Here is a 21,447-nt window from a genome sequence, read left to right on the forward strand (position 1 = left end):
AGGTGGGACTGACTGTGATCTAATTCTTCTGAGAGAGACTCGCAAATGTCTTGCCAAAAGAAGCAACAAGAGGCATTGTTATCATTAAGAGCTTGTAAGTCCTTTGTCGGTGTTGCAAAGATCATCTTCTCGAGCGAACACACAAACCAGGTGGATGCTTCCCCCAAGGTCCTGTTTTAACAGTGTTCAGGCACATAGATGGAGCTCCAAGGCATGTTTAACCATTTGCTTACAGTAAACATATGCTGAAATAATTTTCTGCATGAAGATAGCTTGCTGAATTGGAGGTCAAAAAAAAGTCAGGGTGCACTTCCAGTGTGTTTCTGGAGAAATTATGCAGGAAATTAATTGATAAATGTTTTGCAAACTGCGGTCAAGGATTGCAGCTGATATAAATCAGTATTGCTCCATTGGTTTTGAGGATGGAGAAGCTGGCTCAGTTTTTCAACTAGTTTATCCACCAGGGATAATTAAGAACAAAATGGCAAAGCTGTTGGACCTCTCGTGTGTGACCAGGCAGTTGCTTTAGATCATGCCATGTTACCGTAGGGACTTCTATATGTCATCATGAGACTGCATAATAAGGTTTAGAACAAATATAGTCTTTCACATATTCGTTGTATTATCCGTGTAGAAATTCATCTCAACCAGATGTAATTTAGCAAGTGGAGGAGGTTTCATGGTTATTGGTTACATCATCCAAATCCACTTGAGAAACAGTTTGTGAACGTCAGAGTTTGGCACAGCTTTAGAAAATTTCATAACCCTTTGGCGGAGGAAGCTGACCAGAAATATTCAGTGATCAGATTTTCAAAGGTGTCGAACCTCTGCAGCTCTTCACATTTCCATAGCAGTGTTCCAGGGTTTGACACAGCTGAGAATCTGTTCGTTATCTTCTATATATTTCTTTTATGACTCCCTTAGAAAAAAATGGATCTCTGCAAGCTGCATCTTCCAGAGAAGACAATGCGGCCAGCTTTGCCTGTGCCCTTTAGGAGTGCACACAGCTTAAATGCAGGCTCACGCCAGCCTATAGGTACTGGCACCCCTAAACCACTGCCCGACTTCCCAGCCTGTACCAGTCCAAAACTTGCAGGTCTTTCTGCACTCTTGTTTATATAGCTATTTTTAAGTATGTAGTTTTAGGAGAAAAATTAAGGAATTCTGCTGTGAGCTTAATTTCTTGCCCTGTGGATTTGCATACGATTTCTACAGTATAGACATCCACTCCAGCTTTCCCTTTAAGGAGGACATTAAACCAAATATCTGCCTCTAACTATTTTTATGAAGCACGTAGGAAGTTAATATTTTGGGAGACTTTGGCCCATTGATCATATTTGACAGATGGATACACAGATACAACACAGACACAATGATTGCATAAGCCTTAAATCCCTGAGGAGACCAGCTAAAAAACACTTTGCCAGGAGCACTCACTCATTTACCAGCAGTTACAGAACTGCAGGTGGGAGGTTAGATGGACTGTGTAGCTTTGGCTTTGGGCAGGAGTGGTTTGCCTGTATAAGTGGAAAACAAAATAGACATTAAAAATGTGTGAAATGGGAAAGAATCAGAGCTGTCAATAATTTATAATTAAGCCAGAAGAGATGATTGCATACATCTAATCTGCCTGCTCAATATGCTATGTGTTCCTATTTGTATGTGACATACGTTTTGAAAAAAAACACCCAATCTTATTTACAAATGTTTTCTGATTGACTTTTTCAATGTTTTGTGGTTTTTGTTTTCTTTTCATTATAATCAATTTGTTCTTTTCTATTATGGCTTGATTATAAATATGGCATTTTGGCGATAGGTGACAGAACCACTCCGGGCCAGATGTGCTGGCTGCCTGTGAAGGGCTTGGCCATAGGATGTTAGTGGTATAAAGTAACAGGAAACCTGAGGAATATCATAAATCAGACTTTTCTGACTAGGTTTTTTGTACAGAGTATAACAAAATGTATTGAATAACTTAAGTATGTGTGAGCCTCCTGCCTACCAAATTACCGGGGTCTGCCAGTGGAAAGCACACTAATTTGATGTTGGCCTCAAACAGAAAATTGTTAAACGAAAATTAGGTTTCAGCATTTTAACAAAAAAATCGGCTTGGAGTTCAGTGTTAACAGGAGCCTAAGGATTTAACGAACTGTAATGAAAATAAAGAGAGACACAATTCTTGACTTTCTAAGCCCCAGTCCTGAGAAAAGATTTGTACTTCTGGATCCCAACGCAGTGTGAGGGACAAAGCATGTACCAAAGGGTGGGTTTTCTTTTTCTCTCTCCTGCCATGGATTTTATAAGGTCATAGGTTGACATTTTGTACTTTTCTACACTTCTATTGACTCTTATTAACAATAAACAGAAGGTACCGGGCCAAAGTCATCGAATACATGACAGAGTGTTTTAAAATATTGAGCCTCCCGCAGGCAAGGGCATCAGAAGGGGCTGAGCTCAGAGGTCCCCTCACCTGGTGTCCTGGCTCCGTCCCTCCCAGTGCAGGGCACTTCAGGAGAGGTACGAGAACTACATCTGAGCTACTCCCCGTCGGGGAGCTGTTTCCAGCCCCGACCGGTGTAAGCAATCGCATTTCAGTGACACCCCTGCAGATAACCCTGCCTATGGCAGCGCAGCTCCTCATCTCACCAGCTAAAATCAGTTATTGCAAATTGGTTCATCCAAGGCTTTAATAAAAAGATGTTCTATTCTTATTATCTAGTTTGAGGTCTTAAAAGGTTGCCTGTTTCTCTCCCAGCTCTTTTCTACTCAAGTGAAGGAAGTACAAGAAGCTGAATGCCTTTTTTTCCATCTCATAACCATTCTTTTTTTTGGACACAGTCTTCTTTCAGTCTCCTCCTTTTGGCCATTTGTGGAGACAGCCTGACATGCTGATGTATTCTTGTTCCCTGAAGTATGGGTCCCACATCAGTGGCTTAGCATCCACACCTTCTCAGATGCCCATGTTTTCCCTTTCAGAAACCACTGCAAAGTCACTTTTAAACTTATTAAGTTAATAGACTTACAGCGGATTGGCCCAAGTTTTACCATTTCCTCCACACTGTAGATGGGTTCTGGTCAATTCGAGGTGCTCACTTTCCTGCCCTTCCTCTCCCTTTCTCCGTGGTGTCGCTCCATGATATACATGTACATGGACCTCCTCCTACACCAGCTTCTTATGGCTGTGAGAGCAGTTAATACATTAAATGTTAGAAAGAGCTCGTACCTGAAATGCATCTGCAAACCTTAGTCCTGGGCCATATTTCTTATACTTTTTTTCTTTTTTAATATATATTTTGGTTTCTGGCAGAGATACAGGGAGCGAGTGTGGCGTGCAGCGTGCAGCGTTTCCCAGACTGTGTAGCTTGGCACCAGAAAATAATTTCTTCGGAGTTCAAAACCTGTCAGGATGCTCTCTCGAAACCGCTCCACATTTAAGACGTGTAACACTGAAATGTCACTTTTGGAGCCCAAACCGGAGCGCCTTCAGCTTTCTGATTGGCAGAAAACTGACTGTTAAGCTCCAGGGAATTTCTACTACAGCTGTAAACTTTCAAAAATACTTTGCTGCTGCAAAAACTATAGAGTGTGGTTTAAATGAACAATATGCCCTCTTCATACCTCATCGCCAGAAAGAACACGCTTTCGACTTCAGCATGAACAAGCCATGGTTTGATTTTTTAATTTTTTTTCGCCCACACAAAACAGGTTAAGCAGTTTTTAGTCCAGTTTCTACCTGTCACACAAAAAGGACTATATTCCAGACATCTCTGGGAGGAGGAGGAGATGATACAGATGCTTGTGCAGATGTTTGGATCCTGTTCTCTTAATGCTCTATGCAGGATGAATTTAACCTCCTTATATGCCTCACAGAAGACTAGATCACAGCTCTATTCCATCCCTGGGATCTTGGAGAAAGCCAAGTCTCTAGCTAATATGTTTATGTGACATTCTGAGCTTGGCTCTCCTCTGTCCTTATGGGCCAAATCCTAATATGACCCAGTGCTCTCTCACATCAACTGGAGTTTTGCCTGAATAAAGTATAAGTTAAAACTAAGCAATGCCTCCGGGTTCCAGGCCAGCGATTCCATTTCACAAAAACTCATTGTATTATAAAAAGATACATCAGCTTCAGCCCACTGCAGGGTGGTTGTGGGTTTTTCGGGGGGGGTGGGGGGGTGGTTGTGTTTGGGGGTTTTTTTTGGTGATGATTCTTTAAAATCTGAAATAGGAGAAGGCAGGTCTTCTCCCACTCTGGGGGCTACACCCTTCCCTGACCAAACCTCCGCTCAGCAGGACCCAAATCCTTCCCGAACCAGTTGTGTCTCCAGGGGCCAGAGGTGGTTGGAGCTCTGTTCCATTGCAGTTGATAGAAAGATGTCTCCTGAGGTTGCCATGGGCTGTTTCAGGTCCTATTTACTTATAAACAAATCTCAGCTTTTATTCCAGCCTTACTTTAATCTTTACTCCTATATTCTCTCCCTGCACCTCATTCAAACCCAAGAAATGACTAATATATAGGAACAATCCTGACAGCAACGTAGGAAGAGCTAAACAGTCTTGGGAAAGGAGATGACAGCTCTCCAGCTGAAGAAAGGCTACTGGAAAATACACAGGAAAAACCTCAAGCACCGATTCCCAGTGAGGGCTGCATGCCTTGGGTTTACCTGTTGCCTCCGCAGTGTCCACACTTGTACAGCCAATTCTGGCAACATATCTCACAGTTCCTGATGTCGAGTCTCTCTGGACAGCTGGGGCTGCTGTGGGACATCGGGGCTGCCCTTTGCAGGGAATTGAGAGGAAATTCCCTAGAGGACTCTCTGCCCCTTGCACAATACATCAATCCCACGCCACATCAGTGGAGACCCCAAGCTTGAACCTGTTGGCTGGATGAGCTCCTTTTGGTTGTGAGGGGTAAAACCCTGGGTGGACTGTGGGTCTGTAGAAAACGTTGTGCACGTGGCAGTATCCCTGACACGTTGAGTGTAGTCCGTCTGTCTGGCCTCTGTGTGGGAAGATGTGCCCCTTTGCATGGGGGTCGTCTTCCCCCGAGGCTGGATGAGACACAGCTTTGCTGCTTTCTGAGCTCTCTTGCCAGCAACACTTGACATAATTTTGAGCCCAGTGAAGACAAGAAACCAGTCAAACTCATCTTTGATGTTGATCTCTTACGTGTGTATTTTGGAGGTGCCATTGAGTCTCTAATCACAGTGCTTCGGCACTTTAACTGTGCCTTCTGCTTTTGAAACACATTACAGCCAAATGACTGAGTGATCACCACAGTCCCATGAATGAGCCGGGTAAGTAAGACTGCGCATGGAGAAACCGGGAGAGAAAGAGAGACCACACAACAAGTAGTGTGAGCTGTGGGATTAGACACTGGGATTTTTCTCTACGCACAATCCACGAGGCCATGCTACCCTGTATGATCTCATGAAATAAGTATATTTTCCATCTGCAAGGAACTCCTAACAGTATCAGCTAAGAGCAAATTAGCATGATCATTAGCCACTCTTTGAATGAGGCGGCTGCCAGGAAGCCTGTGTGTATGTTTGAGGAAGAATTCCTAATGTCTGTGTGTCTGGAGGAGTATAAATTCTTCTGTTCCCCTCCAGTAGCCTAATTAGATTTTACTCTGTTTATTAGAAGAGTTCAGTTGCTAGCCTAACATGAAATAAAATCTGCGTGATTAAGAAGTCACGAGCAGTAAAGTTTACAGTATGCTGTTAGAAATTTTCCTTTCAGATCAGCAACGATGAAAACCTTCAGTGTTAAATAAAGTGAAAGCAGGAGTGTGCTTAGATCCGGCAGCCAGTATCAAAACAGAGTGTCAGGGATGGAGAGAGGGTGGGAAGGGGGTATCATCCCATTCAAATGGTACCTGAAATGAGAGAATTACTGGAAAAGTTACATTTTTAACCACATAGCAGACTGAAAGAAACATCCTCCTTTATTGATCTTCACTGTAAAACAAGGATAGGAAAGATGCTCTTCTCCCATTTGAAAAGATATTCTTCAACCCTCCTCACCTCCTCCTGGAGACACAGCAGTATATCAAGAGCCAAGGGTCATAAAAAGATGGAATAATATCTAGACCTAAGTCTATTTGAGCATCTTCAACAGATGTCCAGATCTGAGCCCTTCAGGGCCTGATGGCCTTAGTGATGTAAAACAGCCTCCAGAGGCAGCTATATCCATTAGACATTAATTGTTCTAAAGTGACACCTGGTTTTGAGCTTAGAATAAAAATTAATTGAAGGCAATGAGATGTTTGGGGTTAGGATCAGATTTTTGCATGACAAATGCAGAGGTCTATGATGAACAGCTACTAACCATTGAGATTGCTTAAGTTCTAAAGTACCCTCCCAGTTCCCAGGATCCATGGTGGCACTGAGTTTCCAGCATGCACCCCTCAAAACCTCCATGTAACACTAGGTACTGAAGGGTGGGGAAGCAGAAAAAAAAGATATTCTCTTTCCACTGACTTCATTGGGAACAGCTGGCAGCATCACACTCAAAGTCATTAGCAACCTGCAATAAGGAATTTTCCATGGTCTTTGAGCTGATGACCCCAGGACCCCACTCAAAAAATGCCTCTACATTCACTTACCTGTGGAAAGAAAAATACAGAGTCTTTTTTTTTGTGTGTCTGCTAATCATCTGAGAAAGTAGCCTTTAATTGCAAGGCAGGGTATTCTGGAGGACCTCCACTACGAGAAGCAGCCGTGTCTCATGCAGGTTTGCTGCACCCACAGCCGGAGCGCCCAGGCTGTCCCACCAGCAGCACTAACCTGGTCTGTAGCCACAGCCAGGATGGACTCCGACTCCTCGTGGATCGTTCAGAAACACGTTAGGGCTTGGAGTCGGGATGCACACCTGAGGACAAGGTAGGAAACCTGGTGTAGAAATTAAGTTCTGGAGGCTGAGAAAGAAAAGAGCAAGCTTGCAGGAGAAGGTTAGGAGTGAAAGGAGACTTAAAACCTAAAGCCTTCCCAAAAAAGCAAAGGGATTTGTGTAACCCGAGGGACTAAAAGTACATTTTGGCCCACGGTCTGGTTTTCCTCAGCACGTGCCCAGCCACAAGAGCCCATGTGGTTCTTCTGTTTTCCCAAGTCTTTTGAAATACAGATGCAAGAGTCTCAAATCCCTGCACTTCCCTGCATTCCTCAAGAAATTGGCCCACCAAGTAGTTGTAATTTAGGATACCACCATACACCCACGTGTAAGATTCCTTAACAACTATGCACATTTTTAGGCTCAAATATTTTCGAATTGTTTTCACTGTGCCTGAGCTGTAATTGGCTCAGCTTCCCAAGTGTTGGATCATCTAACTAGAGTGATTTTTGACTCAGAGCCCAGGCACCATATCAAAACATTTATCAATTAATCATAAAAAGTAACTAACATTGTTGTCCACCCAAGAAAAACTGTCACTTACAGACTCATGTATGTTATTCCTTATGAAAGAGCTGCTATATAGCAGTTGATTTCCTGCACAGACCAGGTGGAAAATCTGCTAAAGGCAGAGGTCAAATCTAGTTTAATTTTATACCCTTTGTTAAGAATGTTCTCCCTCTCTCTCAATAATAAAAAAAAAAAAAAAGAACCACCAGGAAAAAAAAATCCCACCCTTGTGTTTCTTTCCAAGTTTTCTGAAGTTAATTCATGTGGAAGAAAAAAAGATTAGGATAAAATTTCAAATATTAAATTCAAATGCAGGATTAATGAGTTTTATTTCAAAGCCCCAGAGGCTGTCTGGAATTTAGGACATTTTTTTAGTAGCAGACACGAGACATAGCCAGATGCAGTCGTGTTTTGGACCAGCTCAGCACAAATTTAGCACCTTAAAGGAGAAATTTTACGTCTGTTTTGTAAAGCAAACATTTCAACTTTTCCAAAATCCATTGTCCAGAAGATATTACTGTTGCGTTGGATGAAAGGATGAATTTAAAATAATACTGACTTGTTGCTCTAGCACATAGTAATTGCCACCCCCGTCCCTGTCACTGTAGGTGATGCAGGTTCTCTGCCCCATGCAATACATGCACATACATCCTTCTTTTTTTGAATAGTATGAAGCAACCCTGATAAAACAAAATGGATTGGACCTTTTTCTGAAGCTCAGTTCAAGGCAGTCCTTGCAACACTCTGCAGGAAAGAGTTTTTTGCAACTCGGTTCCTTAAAGACCAACAGGGAACAGCTTGGCGGAGGTACAAACCCAATTCTTCTCGCACCCTTACAGATAGCATGGCAAACCCATGGATGATGAGCTACTTCACACCCGGTCCCTTAGGCAAAGGAGCTTTAGGCCAAAACCATCCCTTCATTAAAAGGTGGGGGTTTTTTATGGTCACAAAAATTAAGAGCATTCAGCTTCCTTCCCAAACAGCGTTGCACCTGAGAAGCACAGTCACAGCAGTGTCTCAGGCCAGCATTGCTAGTTAGTTCGATTGAGAGAGGAATTCTTGCTTTCAGTCAAGACTGCGCTTTCCTGCTGACTCCAGGTAGGCCAGTGATACCTGCAAAGCGCAGCCTGCAGACCAGGGCAGGTGAGCTGGACCACGGTGTCTTTTGGACAGCCAAAAGCGTTTAGCCTTGGCCTGATGGCCCTTTGCCTGCAATCAAAGAATAAAACTCCAGCTGAGTTCAATGGAAGAAGGCGGCAGCCAACATCAAGTTTAATGCTTTATACATCAGCATTGAAAACTTGATGGGAAAGGACCAAAACCTTGCAGTGAACACCTTTAAACATTGGAATCTTGTATTGAAAGATTCCCATTATAGCAAGAAGAAAACACTAGCGTTTCAGTTTCGCATTCTGGCTTTTCTTCAAATTGACATACCACAGTCTCTAAATAGAACCAAAACTGAAAAATCATTCTGTTTAAACTCCTTCATTGCCTTGGAAGTCCACCTCACCTGTGGAGAATCAGTGTAATTAGCTGTAACAGGAACAGGTAATTAGGACCAGTGATAGGCAAGCTTCAGAAGAACTATTCCATTTAGAAATACACTTACAAATGTTTTTTTTTCTGATTTCTTCTTGAGCTGGAAATCCTACAAGAACAGGTTTTCTTTTCTCCACCCTCCCTCCCCTTCCCTACTAGAGAACAAAAATAGTCCATGGAAACAGCCTTGCCTCACAGTATTTCTCTTTATGGTCCCCACCAAAATTGTTAAATGTGATGGCACACAAAAATATTATGCAAAATAACAAAGGTACATTAAAAACTCTCTAAAAGTTTTGTTTAATTTGCAACTAAGTTTTCTGGTCAACCACAATTTTATCCCATCCAAACGCTCAGAATCACATCCCATCTCTAACCCTTTTTAACAGTGATGGAAGTTTGAAGCTTCACGTTCAAATAGGTTTCTTTCATCCACTTGATTTTGGACAGGATGGGAGAAGATGGGCATAATTGTCAGGAATTTTAGAACTGCCTTGAGCTGTTCTGAATGCAATGCTGAACCATCACCAAAGGAAAGGAAAAGCTGTGCAAGGCAATGGCAGCTGCACTAACTGCAACCAGATTTCTCCTACATGATGCTAATGCCTCTTTTCGGTTTTTCTTATCCCTGAACTCAATCCCTGACATTTTCTCAGTATTTTAAGCTGAAAAATATTTTGAAAGTCCAAAATTTGGTGGGGACTTGGTGTCCTGCCTAGTTTAACAAAGCCATACTGTGTGGTATCAATGGCACAACTTTGTGTTTCACTTTGGATACGCTAAGAAATGTTTTAATGCCAGACACTGCTTTGCACGTATACAATCTATCACTACTGTGCAGTTTGACGCAGAGCACTTTTGTCCAAAAGTCGCCGCCAAAGCAGCTGTATCACTGTGACTTATTGTCCAAGGCCAGCTAAGCCAGACGTTCAGCCAAGGCAAATGCTGTCCAAAGGAAAACAGCAATCGTTGAAATGTATCCGATGCACCACCAGGATGTGAACCCTACACATCATCTTTTTTTTTTGAGAACATATACTCTTAACACAATAAAAATGTTGGGCTGTGCTCCCACCTGGACTATATGAGTACCTCACAAGGTTGCCTAGCTGAATAGATGTGATGGTTTTCCATTCCTGGCCTGGAATTCAGCACAAAATATTCCCACAGTCCAGCGCTCATTTACATAACAAACAAACAGTGAAGCATCTCAATGACCAGAAAACAGACACACACGAGCCAAACCTAGGACTGGGTGGAAGTCTGCTCAGTGACCAGTTGCTCCACACCTGGCTCGGGGATTTTGTACATGGTGCTGTGAGGTTTTATGGGCACTCCATCTATCATTGTATTGAGGGAAAAAAAAACACCAGCAAAAAGAATAAAATGAAGATTTTTATGGGTCTGCGAGGAGCTAACCTGGAAATATAATTGGCACAAATAGAGCTGTTCAGCAGACAATAGCACTCTGATATTGCCACAAGTTTGTTTACCCAAACGTGGCCATCCTCATTGTGAATCCCCCACCCTCCTGGTCCCCGGCCTGGTGAGCATCCCCACTGTCCTCCAGTGGGTGGAACACAGGCACCGCTGTGATTGCCATGCTGACAGCTTTATTGCCTCCCTGACCTTGCTATTTTTAAAGAAACGGGTTATCTCAGTGATGTAAACAGGTCTTCCTCATGCAGTTATGTCATCTCCACTGCAGGGAGCTGGAGCCTTTGGTCCTCACTCACTTGTACTGTCCAGTCAGTAGTTTCAGGTGCTCAGGAGCTTATGGCACAGGTTTTACTGAAAGCTGCCTAGATTGACAAAACTATTTTTTTTTCCCCAAATCACTCAGAAAATACAAATTTAGATCTCTTCTTCAAACCTAGTTTACCCAGATTGCTAAGAAGAGTTAAGCTACCCCAGACTGAGAGCCAAAGCTTAAAAGAGCATCCTGGCTGGGGGATGAGGGGAGATGCTGATGTGAGATGCTGGGTTGACCAGGGATCAGTTAAACTTTCACTCTTGTTAGAAGTGAGAAAGTGCAAGTTTTAGCGCATGAATGAATCTCTGGAACAATTGCAAGAAGTAGGTAAATGACAAAAATGGCATTGTGAAGAATGGCATTGCTCTCCCGCTTTGAAGGTGCTCATTGCAAAGCAAGAGTGGACAGAGCTGCCAGACCCTCAGCCAGGAAAAAAAAAAAGTTGTATAAGTGCTACAGATTTAATAAAGACTTAATGTCTAGATTATCTTTTCTGGAGAAGATATGGACACTTTCAGAAAATGGTAACAGTTTGGGTTAAATTAGAGAAGTACTTCATGATTTAGTAACTGTTTATCCAAGATTCTGTGTATGTAAACTACTTAGAATGATATGAATGAAATTGAATATGTCACAGTCTGTCTCCAATTCTAAAATTCCCACCTCCACTCCTAGTTCCATAAGCAAAGTAACAACCACAAAAAGAGTTGGGCCAGTTCTGTCAGGAGGATTTTCTTCAGCTCCCATGAAAACAGAATGTCTTATTTAGTCTCAGCTAGAATGAGGAAATGAAAAAAAAATTTCCTCGTGAACTAGTGCAGCCCAAACATAGCCAAAGGTATCCAAGCTGCTCCAAATCATGTCACCAGTCTCTATTTTTGTTGATGACTGTGTAAAGTAGGTTGTGAGACCCTATCACAAAACTTCCTGGAACATTTTCTTAGTGCCTGGAAGCCTCCAGGCAAACCTGGAGGGACATACATTGAAGGAAGCTGTGTCCTCTCCCTCACAATTCCTACTGCTTAGCCCTTGGAAATGGGAAGATGGGCTTAAGTATCACTAAACTCCTACATTGCCTTTAGAGGTGATGGAGATCGGTGCATCCGAGGCCTCCAGGGAGTAGCTAGTGCTGTAAGCTGCACAGCAACACTGTTCCCATAACATCATAGCAAGCAAAGGTGAGTTAGAGTGAAAATGCAATTCAGTGGTTCATCAATCACCCTTCTATTTTGAAGGAGTCAGATAAGCAAATTGAAAATGATGTCATGGCTCCCACAGGGCACTGCAATATGCTGCCATTTGTCCAGCCAGAGCACAACTCTTATTAGTATGATATAACACAGTTGGGAACTCAATAGAAAAAACAAAGCTGGAATTTAATAAAAAAAAGCTCTGTAGCTTTTAACTCATTGCCCTTAACATGCAGAGCTACTGTAAGTGAATGCCTTAACACGAAAACTCTGAAGACCAAAGAATTAAAGTAAATGCAATCAGCAGATTACTAAATACCAATGGGAAATTTAGAGCTATAGAGCAAAATCCCAGAGCATTAAAGGATTTACCGCTTGGCATTGATGAGAAGCAAATCTTTGGATTTCCATTTCTATCCTTAATTAGTAACTGGGGTTTATTTTAGTCTAAACTGAGTCACAAAAGATAACACACCCTAAAAGAAAATAGAAAGCAGAGCAATAAACTTCATAAAATGTCTTATTAAAAAATAATAAGTAAAAAGAATAGATTCAAATGGAAAATCAGTTTCCAGCACTTCCATTTCCTTTTGTTTTCTTGTCTTCCCACCCATGCTCAGCTCTTTTCTAATAACATTCAGCTCTTTGCTAGAGAGGTTACTGAGGGAGGTAACAAAGATAGCATTTTCAAACCCAAAAGGGAGGCTCCCCTTTTAGAAGGGACATTTTAGGAGTGTTCTTGCTTCTTCACAGCTTGGGTTTCGAAAGTTTGCTGTCTCCCTGCCGAGTTCCCAGGGCCCCTTACTGGAACGAGGACCAGAGATGGATGATCTGTGCTTCTACACACCTTCAGCTCTGAAAAAAACCAGCTCTGTCAAATGGAGCATTTTTTATACATATGCTTTGGGACAGGGGAAAGATAAGGCTCATCTGGTTAATCAGGAGAGCCCTAGCTTAGTTATCTGAAGTCCCCATCTGCTGTTTGCACCATTGGTGATGTACTCCCAGGAACCAGCTTGGCAGGGACCCCCTGTTGCTGGCAGCAGCCTGGCTGGGCTGGAGCATGCCCAGCTGCCAAGATGCACCATAGGGATTTGGGGTCTGATTCCCTGAACTGCGATACAGGCTCCCACTGCAGCATTTCAAGCACAGCTCTTGCCATGGCTTCAAGCAAAGCTGTGATATATAAGCAGCTTGCTTCAGAACAGGAAAAGAGAAAGAGCCCACTAGTTAAACCTGAAGAAATACATAACAAAGAGCCCAGCCCCAAGCAAACCATGTGCTGCAGTGAGGAAGAAGCTGAAGTACCATCTCCCTGCTATCAATCACTCCCTGCTTTCCTCCCTTCCCCAATGAGCCCAAAAGCACATTTGTTCCCCATAAAAATTTACTACAGAGTAGTACAGAGTGCTGCCTGTGATTCCCGGGCTGAGGCTGAGCAGCAATGCCCGGGCATGAAGGAGTAAAGAAAGCGTGGCATGTAGTAAGGCTGAGACAGGCAAAGTAGAGCCATTTAAGGAGAAAGATCTTAGGAAGTTTCTCTGTGTAGGTATGTTGCAGCACTAACAAGTTAGCAGGCTACAAGGCTTTTACCGCCCCACACCAGCCCTCTCATGCCTCAGCACCACCCTCAGTCTCACACAAGGTTTCAAGGGTTCATCTACTGTCTGTGCTATTTCTTCCTCTTCAGGCCAGGCCACCCAGCTTCTTGCCTCTGCTGTGTCCAAGCTCTTCCTTCTCCAGGCTCCTGTCCCAGCCAGCCTCTCCTCACCCAGCCTCCCTGCTTCTCCCAGGGCCTCTCCTTGTCTCTCTTACATCCAGGGCTCCCTTCTTTTTGGTGCTTCCTTCACCCCTTCTGGGCATCTCCCTCCACTCCTTTCATCCAAAACTCCCCTTCCATCCCCCTCAGAGCTATTTAACTGCTTAGCAGGAACCAGCCACAGCTGCACATCATCCACGTCAGCCAACCCACCGCCCCTGAAGCCAGCCCACAGCTGTATATTATCAGTGTTAATTAACCTGCCTTCATTCCTCTACAATTCCTTTACACAGGTACGAGCTCAGTGTGTGCTTAGGGTACCAAGACTGGCAGCAAGATGTGTGTGAGCTGCTTAGTTCTGTGTCTTCCACGGTCAGAGGAAAGCAGGACATAGGACTTGTGAAAGACCTCTGGAATCATCCAATATAGCTCCTTCTACAGCAGGTACTAGGTCAAATAGTTCCCACCATAAACTCACTAAACTGCCAAAAAAAAAAAAAAAAATAATTCAAGTATTTGCCCTGTCTTTACCTACTGGAGCTGCTCGGGAGCCTCACTTCAACATCTTCTACTGATTTCTACCCACCTGGGGAGACTTAGGAAAGATGATAGAGACATGAGGGAATCTTAGATAAAAGGATCAAATACTTACAGCACAAAAGCCAAGGTCAGCAAGCTTTGTCCAAAAGTTAAAATATTCATAACAGGCTCATACGTGCAACAACATAACCTCTTGATTTATCTGTTTAGCTTGGGATGTGTCATGCTGAATGCCAGTGGGGTCACTCCTGTGCTAAGCCCAGTAGATAAAAGATTATCACTTGCATGAACCCGGCTTATTTAGCTCTGCTGGGTTGCATTTGCCCACTTCTTACCATGGTCCTACGTTGTCTGGAGCCCAAAATGGACCACAGCATAACTTCAGCCGTGGCTTTGAGTTCTTTTGCCTGTATTTCAAGGCTGAGGTGGGACTAAATGATCTCTCCTGCCCATGTCCTCCTTGCTGTCTCCTGTCCTCCTCTGCAGTCACTATGATGTGAAGAAAGAGCAATGCTGGCTCCACCTGAGACATCACCTCTTTGGTCCACGGTTGAGCCATAGTTCAAATATTATTTCTAGAGGTCTTGCCTGGAATTCAACTTCACCTTGCCAAGCATGGCTGTAAATTTCCCTCTGCTCCCGTTCTTCCCCTGCATCGCGGTGTGGCTGGCCTGAGCTTACCCAAACCCAAAGCGCTGAGGCCAGAGGCAGGGACAGGGCTCTGCTGATGCCCAGTGCCAACTGACTGGTGGGGACAGCAAAACTGGGCACGCCTCACGGGTTTGCCAGTTAGCGAGGAGCCAGCAGACGTGTGCAGTGCCTCATGTGGGCCATGGGCTCTTGGGGTCTGGGGGCTCCAGGGTCCAGATCTACAAATCTGTCCCTCCCGAGCACATTTCCACATCGCTTCACAGCCAGGGCTTCAGTCAAATCCAGCCCTGGCAGCAAACAGGTCCTCCAGGTTTATGAATCATCTAATGAGCAAAACTGCATTAAGTACACCCAACCCCAGTAGTGTCAAAGTAGGTATTCAGGACTCAAAAATTATGGTATGGCTTAAAAACAATGAGTTTAAAAAATCCTACTTTGAATTAATTTTATTTGTCTTGTAGTGTGCAGTCCCTTGGATTGAAAACTGGACAGTGGATGCACACAAAGTCTTAATTATCAGCTAAAATTAGAGGTATGCATCTGAGAATGAACACTGGGTATAGTCACATGATTGCAGGAGCTGACTAAACTCTCTTTCAGCTAGTTGGTTCATGAAAAAAAAAGGAAAACAAAACCAAACCAAACGCCTACCACCCCCCCCCCCAGCTTGTTTAATGAATTGCTTAACAAGTGGTGATACTTCAGTTTATGGTGATTCATTAGATCCTTATTCTCAAGGTGATTTGTGGTGGGCTCCTTTGGAAGCATTGATGGATATCTGCCCATCTGAATCAGCAGACCTCTTTATCTCAGGGCTTCAGCAGCTCAGTCTTTAATGCATTTTGGTTTTGTGACACCTCTGCTGTCACCAGGAGGAAGCCTGCCACAGGGGAATGTGATGGACGACTGTGGCAGAGCCATCAACTGGGACTACATCTCCTGGCTTATGGGGTGCCCTGTGCTAGCTCAGAGAGAAGAGAGAAAGCAACTCCCTCACTTGTTTTTTTAATTTGTTAAAATAACAGCTCCATATTCCCAGGGGCAAATGTCAGGAATAATTGCATGCAAATTGCACTGGAGTCATGCTAACGCACCCATTGCCACCCAAGGGCTCCTGAAGGGTTAATATCGAGGGCTTGCTGGACTTCAGTTAATTTACAACTGGAGACCTTTATCATCTCACACTGACATTGAGGGCTCACATTTCGCACTTAATTACTTGTTCAGCAATCACGCCTGGAAGAGATAGATGTGTTTCTGTGTTTAGCCCATGCAGCTGTGAATTGTTTATTTACTTATCGTCAGGCCGGGAATGGCTGTAATTTAAAGGTTCAGATCTCTGCTACCCTGAGCGGTGCAGGTCTTCCTTTAAACACTTCCATATTGCTGCAGTGGAATTTTGCTGGAGATGCCCGTCTTCTCCTCCTGTTGTGGGTAATGGGCCAGCAGGTGTTCCTGGTTATCGGCGACTGTGATTATTTATGCTAAACAAGTGCTGCCAAGTTCACAATCATAACGAAGGATCGACGGAGATAAATTTTGGAAGGTAAAAAGCAGGCCAAGGAGATGAAGCAAGATGAATTCCAGTAACTCAGCTTCTGGGGAATGGCTCGATCCCTATCTCAGCCCTGGAATAGCTGAATCACAGCAGCTTCAAACAGTGGCTCACAGCAATTCATAGGCCAAATGGTGTAATTACAATTTAAGCTGTCAAATGGTGACCAGATGGCTTTATCTTTCACACCAGAGGCCTAAGAAGTTGGTAGGTGTGACCTTTCCACATACCAATCCACCTGCACGGTGCATGAGGTCTGCAAAAGCCCGCGTACCCGGCGCGCTCGGCCATGTGCACTGGAGCCCATCCTCGGCTTTGATAACTTTTGAGCAAAGCTGGGTAAAATTAACAGTATCAGTTTTCACAGGGCTCCCAGGCTGCATCACCCTTCAATGCCAAGACAGCAGCCACCATCAACGTTGTTGGACTACTTCACCACACGTGGATGCAGAGGGTAACTGTAGTAGAAAGAAGGGGGGATGCCCCCCGTTATTCCCTTGGGGCACATACAGACCTCCCGTCTACCTAGGAAAGGAAGAGTTGGGCAGGACAAGACATTCTTGGTTCAATAGCTGGCTGGCAAAATATATCTCAGAAGGAAAAGTGGTGAAACTCCCTTCCAAGAGGGAGTAGGCAAACTGGCCTGTCCATACATCCATCGGCCAGCCCGTGCGCAGGCAGAGCTGCAATGCAGGAATGCCACATGGCAGCTGTCCTTGTGATGGGCGTGATGGAGGAGAGCTTGATGGTGGAAACAGCCTGGACACGTCGTCTAGTTCCTGGAGACTTGTTCTGGGCAAACCTCCATCCAATTTCCCCGCAGAGACCACCTCCCAAGGTTAGGTACTTGCTGGGGAGAAGATCCTCATAGCCCGTCCCATCGCCGAGGATAGCTCTCTGCAGCCTCCAGGAAAACACAGCCTGGTCCGGCACCGGCCAGATCCCATAGGAAAGCACAGCTTTGCAGCAGGTCTCAGATTAAAGCAATATTAAAAATAAGGACTTTGGGTTTGACATTAACCCCAGGGCTGACACATACCACCAGCAGCAGAGTTCCTGCCTCAAGACTCTTGCAGAAGCCAACCTGCTTCGATTTAAAGAAAAGGCTTTCCTGTCCCACGTTCTTATGAGAAACGCACATTTCTCCCAGTCCCAAGGTTATTTCTATCTCACAAACGAGGAGAAGGGGATGCAAGCTGACAGGGAACATGGCAGGAAAGGCTACTGCAAAGAGGTGGTGCTTCCTAATATTATTTTTTTCTATTATCATCACCACTGCTGCTGTAACAAATTACCGATCTCTGAAGATGGAACATCATCAAAACAGTGTAATAATAATATATAATAAACAACAGATCAGACCTTTCTGTTTTTGAAGAAGTGTAAGAAATATTTTTGGCCATACACAAACAAACAAAAAGGAAGATAATTCCAGAGTGATTTGAATTTTCTGAGACGCAGATATACAATCTTATGTGTCACTTCAGTAAAGTGAAAGAAAGAAAAGAACCTAGATAGGTATAATTGAATTACAGAAAATCCTGGAATTTGATGAGAGATAAAGTTACCACTAACTCCCTTAAAAAAAAAAAAAAAAAAAAAAAAAGATAGATATGACATTAAAATGTCAAGAAAGCAGTGAGCTGCTTAATTGAACGTTCAGTTTTGGGTGCGTTCACAGTCGTGTCGGCAGCGCACCCATGTACACACTGAAGCATAAACACTGCAAAATGGAAAGAAACCCAAACCACGACTTTTACAAAGGACTGAAATGAACAGCTCAGAAATGCTGCAGGATTTACAAAAGAGCATTGCAAGGCAGAAACAATTGCTAGCAAAACCTGAGCAGTAACAGCCCTGTACGTTCAGGCGTGCCGGCGCTGAGAGGGGCTCTGCGGGCTGGATTGGTGCGGGTGGCACAAACGAGTAGGACCCAGCCAGCCCCCAGGTAGCCACCTCCTCAGTGACCCACTGACACAGAAAATGGAAAGAAATAACTTATTTCTTTCAGCGTTTTGCTGGTTTTCCTCCTTTTTTGATTTTTGCTTCTGCTGATTCCAGTGCGATAGGTAGCGGCAGCACGGGTGTTCAGGGTCACAGCCTCAGCTTAGGGAAATGGGGCTTTTCAGTGAATTATGAAAAATTAACTCAGATGAATCTTGCTGCAATTGAACAGATATAAAATTACAGAAGGTAACTATTGGCTATAAATAAGCTTCCCAGGCCATCAGAGGAATTACTGCCAAGCTGCAAATAACCTGTGAGCAGAGAGATTAAAGGCAATGGGTGCACTGAGCTATTTTGAAGGCAAGCGCGGAGGGGAAGGGACCAACATCGCTCCCGCCGGCTCCCCGGCACTGCCACTTCAGTCAGGCTTTTCCACACTTCGTGGGAAGTGAAAAAGTTTGCCGGGACCCTGAGGGGCTCTGAGGAGGCAAGGTGAGCTGGGGAGGATGTGCCATGGTCCTGCTGGGTGCCACAGGGCACCAGCCCAGGTGTGACAAGTACCAGGGGGAGAGAGAGGACCCTGCACTGCTGTGGCACCCATATTATTTCTGTCGTGAACCCACATACCACTGGTTATTGCAGTCAGCTGGTTCAGTAATAATACTGTTCTCAAATGCATTTTTTTGCACCAGGCATTTGTAGTGGAGTGCTGGAGAAGAGGGACTTCTGCAGGCAATGCCTCCTCGGCTCCGGGACCCCAGGGCAGAGGGGGGATTGTGCGGTCTGGGGCTCGCCACTGCCCCACATTTCAAAGAGATTTTATCTGCCTGGCATGGAAGATTTCCCAAACTGTTTATATTAAGAGCAGCTTTTGATGCCAGCAATGAATATTACTATATTACTGAAAGGAATCAAAAGCTAAAGTGCTTGCGTGTACAGTTAATCTATCCAAACAGAAAATGTTTCTTAAAAAATTACGGCACTATTTTTATAACAAACCTCAGCCAAACTCAAAACTGAATAAATATAATATGTTCTTTTAAAACCGATTTATTTTTTTAATCATGGGCAAAAATACTTTCCTTGCTTTCATTCATCAGCTAATACTTCACCCCCCCATGTTCGAACCCGGAGATCTGCCCGTGACGGGATTTCTGTTTCGGAGGCACTGGGGCTGAAACACCTCCCGAGGCTGGCGGGGAGGCGGATGTGAGCACGTTAAGTTAGCATCCCAGCCAGCCTGTGGTTTCTATCTCTTTTTAACGAAACCATGAAGAAGGCAAGAAAATGCCTCAAAAGGGCCAGTAGCAATGGGAAAGGCAGCCACCCTAAAACCCCGATGCACCAAGAGCCTCAATAAAAGCAGAGCCGTGTTATTTCTGCAGGATTAGGCATGGGCATCTATTCCTCCTGACACACTGTTAAAGCAAGAATACAGAGCTGCTGTCTTCATGGTATTAAAAACTGGCCCGTCGAGTCATTACCACAATGTAATTTCCATTAGGGTTGCTTATAGCAGTTTGGCCCTTCCTTTTTTGTTTTTTTTGGGTTTTTTTAATGCTATTATTATTATTACTATTTTATTTTAACCAGAAGTACTATGCAGAACTTTTCCTGGAGTTTTTGAGCATTTATTTAAACTTGCGCTATTGCCCAAGACCACAATTTGAATCTCTCCAACCTCATCCCACGATCTTTTACTCCCCTAAACGTGGCGTGCATCGGATTCTCTCACGAAGAGGAGTCAAACCAAACAGGCTGCAGTGTGCAAGTACCCTCAAATGTAGTTAAAAATTACTAGAGGAGACGGCACTGGGTGATGAATAGGCGAGCGGGGAAACCTGACCCCTGAGAGCTTACATATCCCCTTTTTGTTTGCTTGTTTGTTCTGCTGAACTTTCCAGGAGTTTCAGCTGCCATCAAACCCGGGGCCTTACCGTGCTAGAAAAAGCCATGAAAATGCTTTAATTCCATATCACCACATTGGTCATTTGCCTATGTATTTTTTAAGAGGGGATGATTCTGGTTGCAAACTGTCATAGAAAAAATATATTTAAATTTCTTCCATCTGATTTTCTTGTATGAAAGAGAAACTGTGTTTGGGTGCTGTGCCGTTCCCCCAGCATCTGTGTGCTGCTTATTCTGCTGCCCTGCTAAAGGTCAAAAGCAGGTAATGTATGTCAAAATTTCCACAGACTGGGGTAAGCTCTGAGGTTGTTGACTTTGATATCAGTTTTCTTCCACCCTGGGGTGGTGGTGGGGGGAAATATCACTCCAGCTCCTCATTGATTTTTCATGGAAATTCACCAATTTCTTCTATTTTAAGATCTGGTCTCTGATTTCTCCCTGATTATCATATCCCTCTGCCCCCAAAATGAAGCCCTGCTTTGTTTCAGCTCGGGATGATGATATCATCATTACTGCACTGAGCACAGGGCAAAAATCCCAGTTTGCTGGATCATCAGTGCTGAATGACAGAAGTTACTTCAGAAAAACAAACAAACAAACAAACCAAAAAACCCCTATTAAATACAACTTGACAAAAGAGGAAAATAACGAAAGAAAAAGTTACGCAGAGCCTGCAATAGGAACGTGACGTGCCTGCGCCTTTGTGCAGAGGATGCTAATTAGCTCAGCGTTGCAGAATTAAGCACTGTTATGACTTTAAATGCTCCTTTTGGAAATCACACGTTGCTCCGGCTGTGTTTGTTTTCTTTCAGCTGACCGTCACTCTCGTCCCTGGCTTCAGCCCTTCTGGTTTTAGCTGCAAGCTGATACAAGGGGGGAAAACTGCTTTGCATTTCTAGCACTGCAGATAATATGAGATGAACTGATGGAACGAGCCACGTAACTTTATGGTGTGTCCCCCTCCCCGGCTCTGCAAGGGGCAAAAATGACCTTCAAACAAACAAAATGTTGGTCTCCAACATGCTTAATTGGTGCAGAACTGGATTAGGAAGTTTCCATTGGGCTCCTGAAGGTTTAAAGCCCCTTTTTTTCAGATATCTTAATAGAGATGTTGGTATTAATTAACCTCTTGGGCTCTTGCAGATGTTACAGGGAAAGTATTTAAAACTTACATTGTAAAATATATCTGGGATATAAG

At 43.9% G+C, this 21,447-nt stretch overlaps 1 long non-coding RNA gene across 1 annotated transcript in view; it reads right to left on the bottom strand.

Annotated features, from left to right (window-relative positions):
* Nucleotides 1-21,447, bottom strand: part of LOC130159341 (uncharacterized) — a 42,675-nt gene that overhangs the window by 17,827 nt on the left and 3,401 nt on the right. The window contains exon 2 of the long non-coding RNA XR_008825705.1: nucleotides 6,789-6,873. This is a non-coding gene — a long non-coding RNA (uncharacterized LOC130159341). The remainder of the gene's footprint in view (nucleotides 1-6,788; nucleotides 6,874-21,447) is intronic.

Source organism: Falco biarmicus, chromosome 15 (genome assembly GCF_023638135.1).
Source record: "Falco biarmicus isolate bFalBia1 chromosome 15, bFalBia1.pri, whole genome shotgun sequence".
NCBI classification, from domain to species: Eukaryota; Metazoa; Chordata; class Aves; order Falconiformes; family Falconidae; genus Falco; species Falco biarmicus.